This window comes from Podarcis tiliguerta, assembly GCF_965153285.1.
Source record: "Podarcis tiliguerta genome assembly, chromosome: 12".
Classification (NCBI taxonomy): Eukaryota; Metazoa; Chordata; class Lepidosauria; order Squamata; family Lacertidae; genus Podarcis; species Podarcis tiliguerta.
The window spans coordinates 2,302,221-2,318,245 of NC_139545.1; positions in this window are offsets into that span (position 1 = coordinate 2,302,221).

Below are 16,025 nucleotides of genomic sequence, written 5' to 3' on the forward strand. Positions count from 1 at the left end.
TTTTACGGAGGGGAGCAATGCAATAAATTAAGGCAGAAGTCTGTCTTGTTCCTATAATGCCAGGACTCCATGAAAATTCATGGGGATCATGTAGCAACATTTGACAAGTTCTTTGAAATACTGTAACGGAATCTAGAAACACCCTCTTGTTCTGAGGTGAGCACTACAAACTTCCAGACAAAGCACTATAAATCTTCAAAAGAAGTGGGGGGGGGGACCCCAAACACTAGGATTCTGTTGCAGTGATGGGATTAAAAGCAAAACAATCATGTTATAAATCCAGCTAATGTCAATTTCCAAACACTGTTAACTGTGGGAATGCTAGACTGTGTTGTTCATTTTACAAAAGAAAGGACCTGCATATTGCAAACTGTCGGCAACAGACCTCATGAAACCTGTAGGGCACTCTCTTTGTACAAGGCAATGTTTTTCTTTTTAAGGTTTCAACCTTCAGGGTGCACTTTCCAGATCAACCAGGCTGCCAAGAGATCCCCAAGTGTCTGCAGCAAAATGATTCTGTGCTGCAAAGAACTCTGGGGCATCTTCGAGGGAGAACATACCGTTCATTTAGACTGCAGTTGGCAACTGCTCAGGAAGAAAACAGCCTGGATTGAGTTTCTTCTTTATCTTGCTTTTTTTCTTGCAGCTGTCTTGCAGAAAAGCTAGAAGTAAAGCAAATTTGCAGCCTCAGTTGCATATTTCCCTCCCTTTAAATGTACACCTTAGGTGAATAGACAGATTGACTGCACTGGGATTCTCTCTCTCTCTCTCTCTCTCTCTCACACACACACACACAGAGAGAGAGAGAGAGAGAGAGAGAGAGAGAGAGAGAGAGAAACCATCAGAACTGTTGAGCACCGCCCCCTGAATCTACCATCAGAGCCATTCTCATACCTCTCTGAGCTCCTTTGGAAAGGTGCTGGGAAATAGTCAATAACACCAGCCCTAAGGGATCTGTACTGGCTCCCAGTACGTTTCTGACTTTTAAAGCCCTAAATGGCCTCAGCCCTGTATACCTGAAGGAGCATCTCCTCCTCCATCATTCAGCCTGGACACTGAGGTCCAGCTGCATGGGTTTTCTGGCAGTTCCCTCACTGCGAGAAGTGAGGTTACAGGGAACCAGGCAGAGGGCCTTCTTGGTAGTCATGCCTGCCCTGTGGAACACCCTCTCAGCAGGTGCCAAGGAGATGAAGAATGACACAACTTTCCAAAGACATCTGAAGGCAGTGCTGTATCAGGAAGTTTTTTATGCGTTTTATTGTGGTTTTATATGTGTTAGAAGCTGCCCAGATGGGCAGGGTATAAATAATAAAATTAATAATAATAATAATAATTCTGACTGAGGCAGCTCTGTCACTGTGCCCCACTTAGGACTTTCCAGCCCTGCTTTCCAGGCCACTTTGGCCTTCTTATTATCCAATAAGAACTGAGAATACAGCCAAAATACATTCAGATACCCCCTTCACCTTGGGAACTGGTTATACAGAAAGATTAGTAGCAATGGCCAAGTTCAGGATCAAAGTTACCAGAATCTAAAACTTATTTCCCCAGACTAATGGAAATTATTTTGCTTGCCTCTAAATCACTCATATGTTCTGCTTGAGAAGAAGCTTCCAGATTTTGCTTTAGTGAAATTTTGGTGGGAATTCTATTTCCACTTTTCATCTAAGTCTGATAGGTCAGCCTGAAACCAGCATTATAAAAAATTGTGAAGGCTGGACAAAATAATTTTGCAGGTCTTATGCTGCTCCAACACTACCAAATGGCCATCCGTGATTTAAATGCTGGCTTTAAATGACACAGGCCACTCAATGCTGCCCAAGGTCCTTATCTTAATGGAACATCAACTTTTAGCAACAGAGGGAAGGGTTGAGGCCATTTATCATTTCTCCCATGAGTGCTGGGCATCTTCAGATACAAGCAGAAGAGCCAGAGACAGCCCAAGGACAGACCTCAATATTCTATCATATGGTTATGACTGCTATCACAACTGAAGCTTTTATATTAATTTTGATTATTTTATATTAATTTGGTATAACTGTGCAATGTTGATTTTTGATGTTTGTCTCAAGCACATCATTAAGATAAATGCAATAAATAAATGAACCTTATATTGACAGTCTCCAGTGGCCAACACAATGGCCTTTTTATTATTAATTAAAAATGGCCTTGATGGAGCAGATCTGTAGAAGACATTCAGAGCATCATCTGCTGGTGATCTAGAAGGTGAATTTCAATGAGACACTGGCCCTGAAAACCAAGAACCCTTGTGGCATTGGCATTAGGCCATGCTGAATGAGGGGCAGCACTGAACCAAGAGTCTGAGCCTGTGGCCTGGCCAAGCCAGCTACTTTGGCTCTCACATATGCAGGCCTCAAGGAAATGGAGTGTGAAACATTGAGCCATGAGACTGACAGGTGCTATGAAGCTTCTTGCTATGAAGCTTCTAACAGGACAGTCCTGATATAAACCCAGTACTGTGACCACTTGCCCTTGCCTTGGCAAGGCAACATCATGTTCAGCCTTCTCCACCCTTGCCACAGCTCCAGCTCAGTGCTAAGGATCAACTGTAGCTTTTGGCAACAACCTCCAGCAGCAGGTGAAGACTTCTGCACTACCAGATGGTCTCACAGGTGTTGTGCTGGAGAAAACACTTTTCTGTGATGGGGTTTCATTATGTAAAGAATGAGATAAGTGAAAACATAGAATCATAGAATCATAGAGTTGGAAGAGACCACAAGGGTCATCGAGTCCAACCCCCTGCCAAGCAGGAAACATCATCAGAGCACTCCTGACATATGGTTGTCAAGCCTCTGCTTAAAGACTTCCAAAGAAGGAGACTCCACCACAGTCCTTGGCAGCAAATTCCACTGTCGAACAGCTCTTACTGTCAGGAAGTTCTTCCTAATGTTTAGGTGGAATCTTCTTTCTTGTAGTTTGTATCCATTGCTCCGTGTGGGTGAGAGTTCCCTTATCTTTCCCTCACCCCTGCTAGCATGCAACAAAGGAACAGGTCTGCCCAGTGCTAATTTTCCAGCGCTACAACCTAGCCCAGGGGTCAGCAACCCGAGGCTCCGGAGCCGCATGTGGCTCTTTTACACCTTTGCCGCGGCTCTGGGGCGGATACTAGCGAGGGGAGGAGGCGCATTGTGCGCCCCGACACTCCCCACTGTGGCGGGCGCTGTACTGGCTGTGACGTCGCATGGGGGCGGTGTGTGCATTAGTCACGCACCGTCCCGACGTCACCTTCCTGCCTGCCCGCCAGCTACATTGTAAGGGGCATGTACGCTGGTCACTGCATTGAAAGGGGGCATGTACGCTGGTCACTGTTTTAAAGGGGAGTGAAGAACACACACACACAAAAAGGTAACTTGTTAATTTAACATTTATTTCTATGAGGAGGAGTAATTCTGAGGGGTCAAACAAAGAAATAATAAAAAAGTGACAAAAAAGTTATTTTTATAATGACGAGTTTTGCGGCTCCCAGGTTTTTTTTCTTCGGAAACAGGTCCAAGTGGCTCTTTTTGTCTTAAAGGTTGCAGACCCCTGACCTAGCCAGACGATGCCCAAGGTAAACTAACCCTGCTCAGTAGGACTGCCCCCACCCCTGAAAAGTCCCCCAGACCTGAGGCAGGAACACTTAGATATGTTTCTGGACACCCTTGGGATTCACCAAGAGCCAAAGATCCACTTCTTGTCCTCTGAGCCCCAAGCCTAGACGTTACTCAGTACTCATAAACAAGAAGCCAAGCAGCAGATTTAGAGGCAACGTTTCCTGTAAGGGCTGATGCACACTTACCTGTCTAGGCACAGCCTGTGTCCAAGCACCCCCCCCCCTTACTGCTTCCACCAGGAAAACCTGGTCTTTAATGCTGGACAAATGGCAATATAGATTTTCCACAGATTCCTGTTTGCTTCAATTCAGCGTTAAGGAACGGGTTTTTGCAGGGAAAGTGCTGAGACAAAAAAGGGGGCACTCTGGCAAAGAGCTTTAAACTGAGGAAAGGCAAGTGTGGATGAACCCTAATAAGCAACACCAACAAATAAATGCAGGTACTTTATTAAGAGATAACAAAGCTGGACAGAACCCCTTTTATGTTAAAATCGCACTTTAAGGAATGAAGGAGCCTTTGAGAACAAAGCCATTAGAGTCCTGGACCCCACCAGCAAGCTGCATCCTGGCATATGTGGTTATGGCAACCAAACCCTTCCGTTGAATCAGATCAAAGGCCAGTTTTCATACAGCAAAGCCGGGATCCCCCCTCGCCCTTTATCCAATCCAGGCCTTGGGCCCATTTCCCCCAGCACTGGGAAATGAGGCAGCAACTGAGTGGATTTCTGCCCAGCCAGGGTGACCTGGAGCAGCCTTGCAGCAGACTCTCCCCACAGGTGGCAAGTTGGGCTAATTAAACGGGAACTTTTTCCTCAGGAAGACTGCCTCCAGAATCCAAAGTAAAAAGCCATTAAAATGAGCCCAAGAAAGGATGGATTCTTTACATCTGTTACCTGCTCTCCTGACAGTGACAGAGTTCAACTTTGAGACAGTCAGCAAAATTTAAGCAGGATTACTAGAGGATCTATTGTTCACTATTTAGATTTTCAAAGCCCCTGTGCCAGCCGGAATCACTGGGATTCACTGCTATTTGAATAGAGTATAATCAAAAGCCACCTGCAATATTCCAGCTGTGAGCTGAATTTATGTATTTTACGAGTCCCCGTGCAGAATTGAGGACAGCCTTCATACGGAAGGGCCTCACTGGTTCCTTTTGATTGAAGTGAGGGCCACAACCACGCCATACTCTAGCTAACACAAAGATCAATGCAATTTTGATCACATGCCCATTTGTCAAAAACTCTGCATATTTAATCTGTTCCAGAAGTCGCTGCACAGCCTGGTTTGTATGGGCAGAAATAACCGCCCACCCTCTCCTTTTCTGCAATGACAGCAATGCAAATAAGTATTCTGCTTCAGAAGCAAATAATGTCAGAAGCAAATTTGATCAAGGAAATTGTCATTCACAGAGCACGTTCTTACCACCAACTCTCTGGTTGTTCAAGCAGGCTTTTAAAAATGTAATGTCAGGAACTTCTGCAAAACTCTGATCTCCATGGAACAAACAGAATATTCTGTGGCTTAGTAACCAATTGTATGAATGGGCTTTTAATGCGAAAGCTCTCGTAAAAATGAATCCCATCAGTACCTCTGCATTATACCGATCTCTGAGATAGTGAGCTTTATTGGGTTTTGGGGGGGTTTTGTAAAATAACTGGCAGCACTGAAGAGCAAAGCAAACAATTATGCCCTAAGCAACCAGTATGACTTGGAATAGAAAATAAGGCACTACACTGAAAAAGAAGAAGACAAAATAGGCTATTATTTCAACCACTGCAGGAAGGTATGCCCAGCTACCAGATGGAGAGGGGGATGTTTATATTACTGTGCAGATTATAGTGCTTGAAGTGCTAAAAGTACTGATGTGGGTAATGCAGCCACAGCACACATTCCTCTACAGAGCTGGGATCAAATGCTCCATGGGGCAGAGGGAACAGAGCTCTCTGGTGCCACAGATATACAAGGTGTAATTGTTTACAATAATTTTTCAAATATATTTTATACTTGCCCCATTCTTTGTTAAAGTTTGATTCTTCCTGGCTCCTGATTCTTCCTGTACGTTTTGCAAATTCAGCATAGTTTTGTTTTACCTGCCACTCCTCCTTGGTCGGAACTGTATTTTCTTTCCATCTCTGGGCCAGCAACATTCAGGCAGCTGTGGTTGAATACATGAACAATTTCTTCTGGTCCTTTGGGATCTCTGCACCTAAAATTCCTAAAAGGAAAGCTTCTGGTTTCTTAGAAAAGGTTATTTTCAACATTTCCACCCAAATCATGATATATCATTTCCCAGAAAGTTTTTACCAAGCTTTCTGGTCCAATCATTTTAGACTTGTCCTTACACCCACATCCAGATATGGCGGTTGTCATTTCCTGGCCTACCTATTTAGTGCACATAAAGCATAGAGGAATTTTAGCATTGTAGAGTTGGAAGGGACCCCAAGGGTCATCTAGTCCAACCCCTACTCTTCAATGCAGGACTCAAGCCCCCAACCATGAGATTAAGACTCTCATGCTCTACTGACTGAGCTATTCTGGCTGTGATCTAATGCATGCGCAGAGCAGGGTTGAGCTCTAGCATGTCTTGTGTGATATCTGTGTCCCCGAAGGCCCTTCTGGCTGTGCACATGGAGTCCTAAGAAGTCTCCCACTGAGGCATGGAGACATTATGCAGAGGCAAATCCAGATAGAAAGCCATGTCTCTCTGATAAATGTGCCTGTACGATTCATATGTTTGCAAACACACTGGACCTCTTCACACCTTACTTTTACACATCCTCAAAAATAGATCCTATGAAGTTGGCCTCAGCCTCAGGGGAATTAGCCACAATACTAGACAGTCCCATTTTCTTTGCTGTGGGACTCACAATGAAGTTCTCAGTGTTATTTGTAGCAAGGTGTAATCATAAACATTTGCATTTCTGAAATAACAAGAGCAGAATGATGGAATTACTAACTTCATAGAATTGTAGAGTTGGAAGGGAGCCCGAGGGTCATCTAGTCCAACCCCCTGCAATGCAGGAATCCCAACTAAATCATACAGAAGGCCATCCAACCTCTGCTTAAAAGCCTCCAATGAAGGAGAGTCCATTCCATTATCAAACAGCTCTTACCATAAAGAAAGTTCTTCCTGATGTTTAAATTCATGCTCATTGTTTGCAAAACAGGGCATCACTTTTCAGCTCTTTTATTCACTGCTTCAAAGTGTTCAAAGTGTATTTACTGAAAATGGCTACTAAAATCAGTGGCATCAGCATGCTGTTGTGCAATTCTGTATTACAATTTTTGCATCCCAATAACTGATATGGCATCCTCCAGCACAGAAAGTCTAGTTTAAACATTATATAAGCAAGCCTGACTCAGGAAGTGACCCATGATATGAGAAGAGGACTGAGCAGCTCGATCATCAGTGAAGAGCTGGAGGACAAGCGGAGCCTGAGGCTGCTCCATTGCACCCCCTCTCCGCCCCAGTCTTCCGTCCCCACCCTGCCCCAACCATGTCTATATACTGTGTAGCCACTAGATAAGCTCAGTTCTCACTGGGCTGCTTGTGGGGAGGAGTTCTCCCCCCCCCCCCATTGATTTTTTGTACATCTGCATTTTTTGTACATTTTGGTTTCCCCCCAAGCTTACCAGTATTTTTCTCTTATGGTGGCCAGTGCAGTTTTCACTACATAAGCGAAGGCACTCACCCCTCAACATCAGAAAGACAGTGAATAGAATGAATTTGACCCATCCAAGAAGGGACCCCCCAAAAAAAAATCAGAAGTTGAATATTGGAGGGGGGGCTCTAGATGGAATGTTCAGCCCTAACGGGAAGAAATGTGAATTTAGCAATTCAGCAATACATTTGCTTCAGAATGCAAGATGCTTTATATGGGGGTAAGGGGACTCCACAAGATTAGTATAATGTTCATCCAACTGGGCACTTAGTGAGCCTCCCTAAGCATTTTATCATTCAGGTCGTAAGGTTTAATTAGCATATTACAGTTTGGCCAAATGAACAGCACAGAGATGCAGAAAAATAAAATAAAAAATCTTTAAATCCTAAAAATAGAATCCCATAAATCTTCCCGCTAGGGATGGAGCACACAATCTGTTCCACGATGCTCGGTGGCTGGAAGATGTTGCCTGAGTGTCGCATTAGGATTCTAAACAGCCAAGGAACTCAGCTGAATATATTTCACAGAACAGCAGAATATCCTTCCCTCCTTGGTTCTTGTCGCTGGAAGTCACATCCTGGCACTGAGATCTCATAATGAAGCCCATGGAAAGCAGCAAAAGGGATATGTCACATCCAACAGGAGCATGATGAGAAGGGGGCATCAAAGGTGGGAGCAAGGTTTGGCATACCACTTGGTGGTGGTCGCTGTGGGTTTTTTAGTCAGCCTTTTGTGTGTGAAAACCATGAATCCCTGAACCTCAATCCTCCTCAGCGTAACAGACATTGTGGCTGCACTGGATTTTGAGAAGCAGCTCATAAAATCCACACAGCACCTTCACAGCTATTGCTGTTTCTAGGACACCAGCCAACAGAAACATTTTTTTTCCAATTCAGAGAAGCACACCATGCACTGGAACCTTTAAGCTCTTGCCTTTATTGAATCTGGATGCCATCTGAGAGCCAAGCTAGGCATGAAGTTAACTGTGAATGCGCCTGATGAGTGTATGTTTGTTATGTAAAGAGCAGCCACAGGGAGGTCTGGGCAGCCTTGGTCCCATGCTAGGTTTCTGTGTGTGTGTGTGTGCACATTAGCAGCCCACAAAAAATCTAGTAGCCTATGAGATGTGCAAATCCCTCGTGAGAAATTTCACAAAACTTTTTGAAACTTGTTCGAATTTTCCATTAGATTACTAACCAATATTCCACCTAAAGTTGCAGGGTTTCACCTGAGTAAGGTAAAGGTAAAGGGACCCCTGACCATTAGGTCCAGTCGTGGCCGACTCTGAGGTTGCGGCGCTCATCTCGCTTTATTGGCCAAGGGAGCCGGCGTACAACTTCCGGGTCATGTGGCCAGCATGACTAAGCCACTTCTGGCGAACCAGAGCAGTGCACGGAAATGTCGTTTACCTTCCCGCCGGAGCGGTACCTATTTATCTACTTGCACTTTGATGTGCTTTCGAACTGCTAGGTTGGCAGGAGCAGGGACCAAGTAACGGGAGCTCACCCCGTTGCAGGGATTCCAACCACTGACCTTCTGATCCTAGACTCTGTGGCTTAACCCACAGCGCCACCCGCCTCCCTTTTCACCTGAGTGGAATACTGCAAATTCTCCTTGAGTTTTGTTTTGGTGAAATTTGGGAGTGACTTCATAAGGAGATGGATTACTCTGAGATCTCTGTCAGTTCAATTATTAATCTGATGCCAAAGCAAGAAAGGCACTTTGAAACATCCATTCCAAACTTAGCAGGGGAATTGGGGATGGTGTAGAAATTTGTATATTCTGCATGCCTTCATGCCATTTTCAGAGCTGCTGCTGAGGACAAGGTGCTGTTTAGGGGGGATACGGAAGCTCAGCCAAACAGCTCGCTGGAGAGCTTGGAGTCAGTCATAATCACACAGCCTAACCTGCTGTGTGGTTTGTTGCAAGGATAGCATGGAATTCAGATCTCTACATGGGAATTCTATTTCAATCCTCACTATTGGAATTCAGACAAATGGGATCTGGAGAGGTGCCAAGTTGCCACCCACCCAACAGCAGGATCACCGCCTCTTAACTGGGACAGAATCAAGGCAGGCAGGACAGGGCAGCAGCCAGGCTGGGGCTTTCTCAGCTTGCTTCAACCAGTGTACAGCCCTGACCCTGACGCTACCCTTCCCATCCCCCATGCTGCTAAGCAGGGATGGATCATCCCTTTTCGCTGTGCCAGGCATGGCTGTCAACCTTCCCTCTTTTTTTGCGGGAAATTCCTTTATTCCAGTGCCGTTTCCTCCCTGCTTCCCGCTGCTATCCCGGATTGTTAGATATCCCGTAGACTGTCCAGGAGTCCACTGCCCCAAGAGGCTGCTTCCGTCTGCCTCGTGGGCAGGCTGACTCTGTTGCTAAGCAGGAAGGACAACTCTGCAGTCGGGAGGGTGATAGCACAACTCCATTTCACCATGCCAGCCACTCCTGGGGCTGGGGAAAGCCAGTCAATGTGCCTAGCTATGAGCAGGATTGGCCACAGTAAGTCTTTGGTTTCAGGCAATGGACACCCCACCTCCACCCCAACTTGTCCATGTTGCCACCCCACACCCACAGACCCATCTGTTCCCCCCAATCTGCTGTGGAGCTGTCAGCAGTGACCACTGCCTAGTTCGCTATTGCTATCACTTTATTATTTGGATAAATTTGCATCTTGGAAGGCTGCAGCATGGCAATAGGAGGCATTGCTGCAGGGATCGTTGGCAGCAGCAGGTCCCCTCAGACAGCCCCTGAAATGCCACCACTTTGCTCCAAAGGCAACAGAGAAGGTTTAAGTTTAGCAGCAGTTGGACTGTTAAACTCAAAGCAAGATTTTTCTCCCCAAAGTGCTTTTTGAGGCCAATTCACCCCCAGTGCCTTATTTAGGAAGGATCCTAGGCCACAACATAGGGCACTTCTTCAGAGCGAGACATTGTGGGGTGAGGAGAAAAAGCAACAGCCGCCACATGGCTGACATGGGGGAGTTAGTTGGTGCACAAGAGGGATGGTGTGGCGGTTGCTTGACTGCTTGGCAGACAGCAGAACATCTTTGGGTGGCCTGAGGTGGGCATGACATGCCCAGAGAGAGAAGCAGTGGGGTATTCTGGAGGAAGGACAAGGGCAGAGAGCTCATTTCTTCTTTTTGCAGAAAATTGCCAGGGCATGCAGACACACCCTCAGACTTTGGGGCAAGGTATACACAAAGGACCACAATGTATGATATAACACATCTTTAGAAAAGTGTGTCTGAGTGGATTACACTTAAAGAGCAATTTGCAGGAGGGCTTCCTGGAAAAGCAGGTTATTACAGAAAGATGGTTATTTATGTAGCATTTTAAAATGTATTGATTCATCTTGGTGAGAAAAAAGAAAGAAAGCATTAGAACCCAATCTTGTCAATAGGAAGTCTTTATTCAAAAGATTTTTTTAAAAAACCTGTTTTCCTGGAATACTTATCAGTAAAAGGAATGAAAAATGACAGATTACACTCTTGTTTGATATAGCCCGTCATTACTTCAAAATTACTGAAGGACAGTGGAATTTCTGGGAACAAGGATTAGCCCGCCTGGTATGTACTGCCGGTACATAAATTGCTCCCTGTGTTGAGACAAGAGCCTCATCCCTGACATCCTATCTTCGTCCCTCTACCATTCGCACACACAAGAGACAATGGAGTGTGCCTCCAGGGGTGAAATCAAGCTGCTCTGTTAGCAGCACCAAAGTGACCTTCCTGGGGTGCCGGCCTGGGCCAAGTGTTTGGAGGTCCTGGGCTGTCCAGATGGGCCTCACTTGGGTGTGGCCCAAAGGAAAGCAGAGCAAGACATCTGGCACCAGCTGGCTTCAGGAGCTGCCAGAAGGAGATGTACAAGGTGCCATCCAACCGCCTTATGGACTCCATTCAGGATTTGTGTAGAGTTTACTCTTTAGCCTTTTCTCCTTCCAAAGATGTCCTGCAAGGCAGCAGAGATTTAACACCAGAGTCTTCCTTCTCCAAGGCGGGCTACCTTCCCAGGTGGATGAGCCACATAAGCCCCTCACTTCCCTCTACAACATGCAGGTGCCTGGGACATTTGTCTGCCAAGGGCCTCATTGCCTGGCTGGGCAGTGCGGCCCTGCTTGGCTCTGGGGGTCACTCCGGCAGCTTTGGTGTGAGGGCTGGGCTGGCACAGCAGACCCCATTCACCATCCATTACCCAGGGCACACACCTGATGCCAGAATACCACACTGTGTCACTTCATGCAGGGAAGTCCCTAAGTCACTGAGGGTTTGAGACCCTCACTTGGTTTAGCCAGCCAGCCGAAGCTATTTCCCAGGGTGTGGCCACTGTCTCATGTTGACAGCTTCTAGGAGCCACAGTTGACAGCTGAGTGCAGGGTGGGGACCAAAGTTGGACAAACTACCCAGGAAGGAGCACAATGTGTCCCCCATCAGAGGTACTACCCCTCCCCCAGCACCCCATACACCGCATTTCTCTAATGAAAGACTAGCTAACTGGTCAATTGATAATATGCTCCCAGGCAACCTCACCTTCCTCCATATAATGAAGCCTCAGCAATGCATAATGTTAATTTTGGCATAATAGTCAGCCAGAACAAGACTGAAACTCCCTCACTGTGGAAACTTTTACATGACCAATGTCTCTTGACAAAACAAACAGCAGAGGGAATCGTTATCTAGGGTTGCCATACATCCAGAATTCTCCGGACATGGCCGGTATTCAAATCTCGCAAACAGCGTCTGGGCGGAAATTGTTGAAATTTCAGGGAAAATCCAGGTGTATGGCAGCCCGTGTCAGAAATGTAGTTTTTGGTGAATTTCATTTAAAAAAATCAAAACTCTTTGCCAAAACAAATGCTCCACTACTTTTGTGTCCAAATTTTTGAAATATGGCAGCCCTACTTTAGTAGAATCATCACTTTGGCAAAGGAAGTTTCTTGTTTGAATGCCATAATTGGTATACTGGTTGGGTTAGTGGGGACAAGAATTCAGGCTGTAGCCCTGCCAACTGACTGCGGATGAGTGTGCTGATGACCTACTTGTTATGATCTGAGACAAAGGGAATTGCAGTCTGGAAAAGGCAACTTGAGTGGAAGGAGCAGGAAGTTATCAAGTCATAAGACTCCTGACTTTGCCATCTATCCTAATAATATTGATATACACTCCAACAGACAAGAAGGGAAAATTCATTATGTTAGCCCAAATGCAGGTATTGCAAAAATGTTCCCAGGTTAGAGGCCAAAAACTCATAACCTGCTAGCAATCTGTTTTCCAAAAGAGCAAGAACAGCAGTTGCAGACCTCATAGAATCACAGAAGTGTAGAGTTGGAAGGGAACACGAGAGTCGTCCAGTTCAACCCCCTGCAATGCAGGAATCTTTTGCTCAATCTGGGTCTGGAACCCACAAGCCTGAGATTAAGGGTCTTGTGCTGCACCGACTGAACCATCAGAACACACTGAGATGGTTGTGGAAAGTGCAGTCTACTGAACGATTCCTGACACTCCCCAGAGGAGGAAGAGACATGTGGTGGTGGTAGGTGACTCCCTACTGAGTGGGACAGAGGCAGCATTGTGCAAAGGTAGCAGGGAGTCCTGGAAAGAATGCTGTTTTCTAAGTGCAAAGATTCACAATTCAATTAGTACTCATGGGAGACTTCAACTACCCTGATATCTGCTGGAACTCAAACTCTGCCAAGAATGTAAGGTCCAACAAAGTGCTACATTGCCTTGCTGAAAATTTTATTTCTCTTTAAAAAAAAAAAAAAATATTAACAGGCCAATCAAATCACATTATTTCCAAATCACATTAGTTTCAAATTATACAGCCAGATTTTCAAATTTTGTTGGGGGTACCCATACATCAAGCTCCGAACGGAGGTCCAAGCATCACTTATATTGCTGCATTAATTAAACAGTTCTATCCAGTTCTTTCCAGATAGTCTCTTTATTACTTTCTTCATCTTCTTGTTGTTATCATATATTCTTTTATTTGCGATCTCTGATCATCTTCACAAGCGGGTTGGAAACAGACATCCTCTGTGTGGGTTTTACACACTTCCATTCCACACTTCCATAAAAAAATTATCTTCGGTCTGTCCTTTAATTTTCTCAGGCTTGCCAAGAACTCTGCTTGCTAACTCTGTCAGGTTAAAATCACATTCCACTCATCATTCACATTCCGATGACCCTGATCCTCCTCCCTTCATCTTTCTTAGACAAGCCTGTCTTAGCGAGACGCCATTTAAAGCTGCGTCATAAAATTTTCCTCTGTTCTCCGTTGTTAAGCAGTCATCTCTTTAATCTATAATCCACTCCACACAGTTCTTGAATTCCTGCTTGTGGTTAATAAAATGCAACGATCTTCTTTCTGGGGTGGAGGGTTATTAATATTCACATAAGGCAAAGAAAAGAAATTTTTTTTCCTCCACCCCCCTTCTGTTCCACTCCAAAACATACCAGTCTCTTAATGGTGGTTCATCACTTGATTTATTTGTCCCGCCCGTCGCTCCGGTCACAGAGATCCATTAATCAGCAGTCTTATCTCCCGAACTTTGCTTGATGTATGTGCTTCAGCTTCTTTCCAATTATATGTTTCCAATTATATTTTCGAGCTAAAGCGAACCAGCACGCGCTGATTGGAGACAGCATCAGGAAGCGCCAACCTCATCGAGGGCTTGTGCCAAGTGACTGGCACCCCCTTCTTTCGAATCCGGGGGTGTGTTATGGACACCGCTGGGAAGGCAGTCCCCCCCCCCATCTCCTGGGGGGGGCGGGAAGGCTGCATACTTCCCATAGCAGCCTATTAATTACCTCATATGGGTCAGAGAGATATTATTGTCAGCCATCTTCTAATGCGCCACCTGGTGGCCCACGAAAAATTTTATTTCTCAGAAGGTGGAAGCAGCAGCAAATGATCATCTATCTTGGATCTGATCCTCATCAACAAGGAGGAACTGATTGACAAAGTGGAAGTACTCAGAAACTTGGGAGGAAGTGATCACGTCCTCCAGAGTTTGATGATACGCAGGCAAGGGAAAGCTGATTGTAGTTGGACATACACCCTGGACTTTAGGAAGGCCAATTTTTAAAAGCTGAAGGAGATGCTGAGTGTGATCCTGTGGTCAGAAACACTCAATGACAAGGGAGTCCAAGAAGGATGGGAGTTTCTGAAAGGCAAAATATTGACGGCCCAAATCTTCTTTGTCAATGACTCGTAGCTGAGGAAGATTGTCTTCCATGAACACGGTCTTAACAGTGAGTCTGTAAACGACTGTGGAGGCCAATTCTGGGTCTACATGTTGTTCCACAGTGGGGACATAGGTTTCCGGACCGGAGTTGATCAGGGTGAGGGTTTGCCAAATGTGCCTTCCTCTCAGCATGTTTCTCCCTTTCCTCATGAGTTCGAGCATCTTGAAAGTCCATGACACCTTTGGTAAAGGCTGTTCTCCAATTGGAGCGCTCGCAGGCCAGTGTTTCCCAATTGTTGGTGTTATACTACATTTTTTTTGGACTGTGGTCCTGCCTCCGTTACCAATCTGCCAATCACCATGGGACATTGGGGGTTGGTTTGTGTTGTAACGGGTTGGGTTTGGGATGGGTTTTGGGGAGATGCCTGTGCGTGAATTTGTTTTATGTGTATAGATCAGTGCACACTGACCAACGCACAGTCTTTGCAGTAAGGTTCTATTCCAATGGCATGAGGATCGCGACGACCGGTAGATTTTTATCTGCTGCAGCCTTAAAGGCCCAAATGCAGACAATTCCAGCAAGCAAGAAAAGTGGGAGGCATCTAAAGAAACCAGTGTGGCTGCATAAGGAGCTGTATTATGGGAAAATCTCAGTGGGCTGAATCAGTGCACAAGACCATGGTTGTTAGGTGGTTAGCTAAGATGAGGGGTGGAGGGATTGTGTCACCATTCTACATTACTTATTGTTTTGAAGTGGTATCATTTCACTTTCTCCCAATTACATTCCCTCAGGGTTATGCTGCTGTTGGTGGCCATCAGCATTAGCCACAGGATCCCTCTAACACTATGGAAAAAATAATAATCTCTCTCTGTCTAAAATGTCCCCTGAGGCCATCTTTGAGATCTAGAATTATTCCACTTAGAAAGTACTATACAACAGAAATCACTGCTGTTAGAAAAGAAAAGTGAAATGTGATCACATTTCATTCATGCATTCTGAAAAGCAAAAGTACTGAATTTGTTTTGACATGTTCTGTAATTTACTGTTCATTGAATTTTCACAGTTGAGCTTGGATTTGGGTGTTGATTTGTTTATTATCAGCTGCTTTGGCACAATCCACCATGGAAAAGTGGCACAAAGATTAAGTCGACTACAGTAGGGAATGGAGGGAGAGGGTGTGGAAAGGAACTAGCTGATGCAAGAAGCCTTGCTGGCAGTACTTCTTGTCTACCCTCCCAACATTTATCCATTTATGGCTTTCATTTATTTAGTGGAATAAAAGGAGAATTGTGTTATTTACCAGTGAACTCAGGACAGTTTACAACCTAAAAGCCAGAACAAGCAAAGGAGGGAAGGAACAAAAGAGAGAATTATCTCTTCTGAAACTTCTCAGCTCCTCTTCTCTTGCCCCTCAAGGCCCACAGGCCCATGGGAAGATGGGAATACTGAACACTTTCTGGTTGTCGTTGGCTGTCTCTGGGGAGAAATGATGGCATGAACCCCTAGGCCTATTCCGCTCTGAAGCGCTGCCCAGTAAGTGGAATTCAAAGTGACTTTGGAG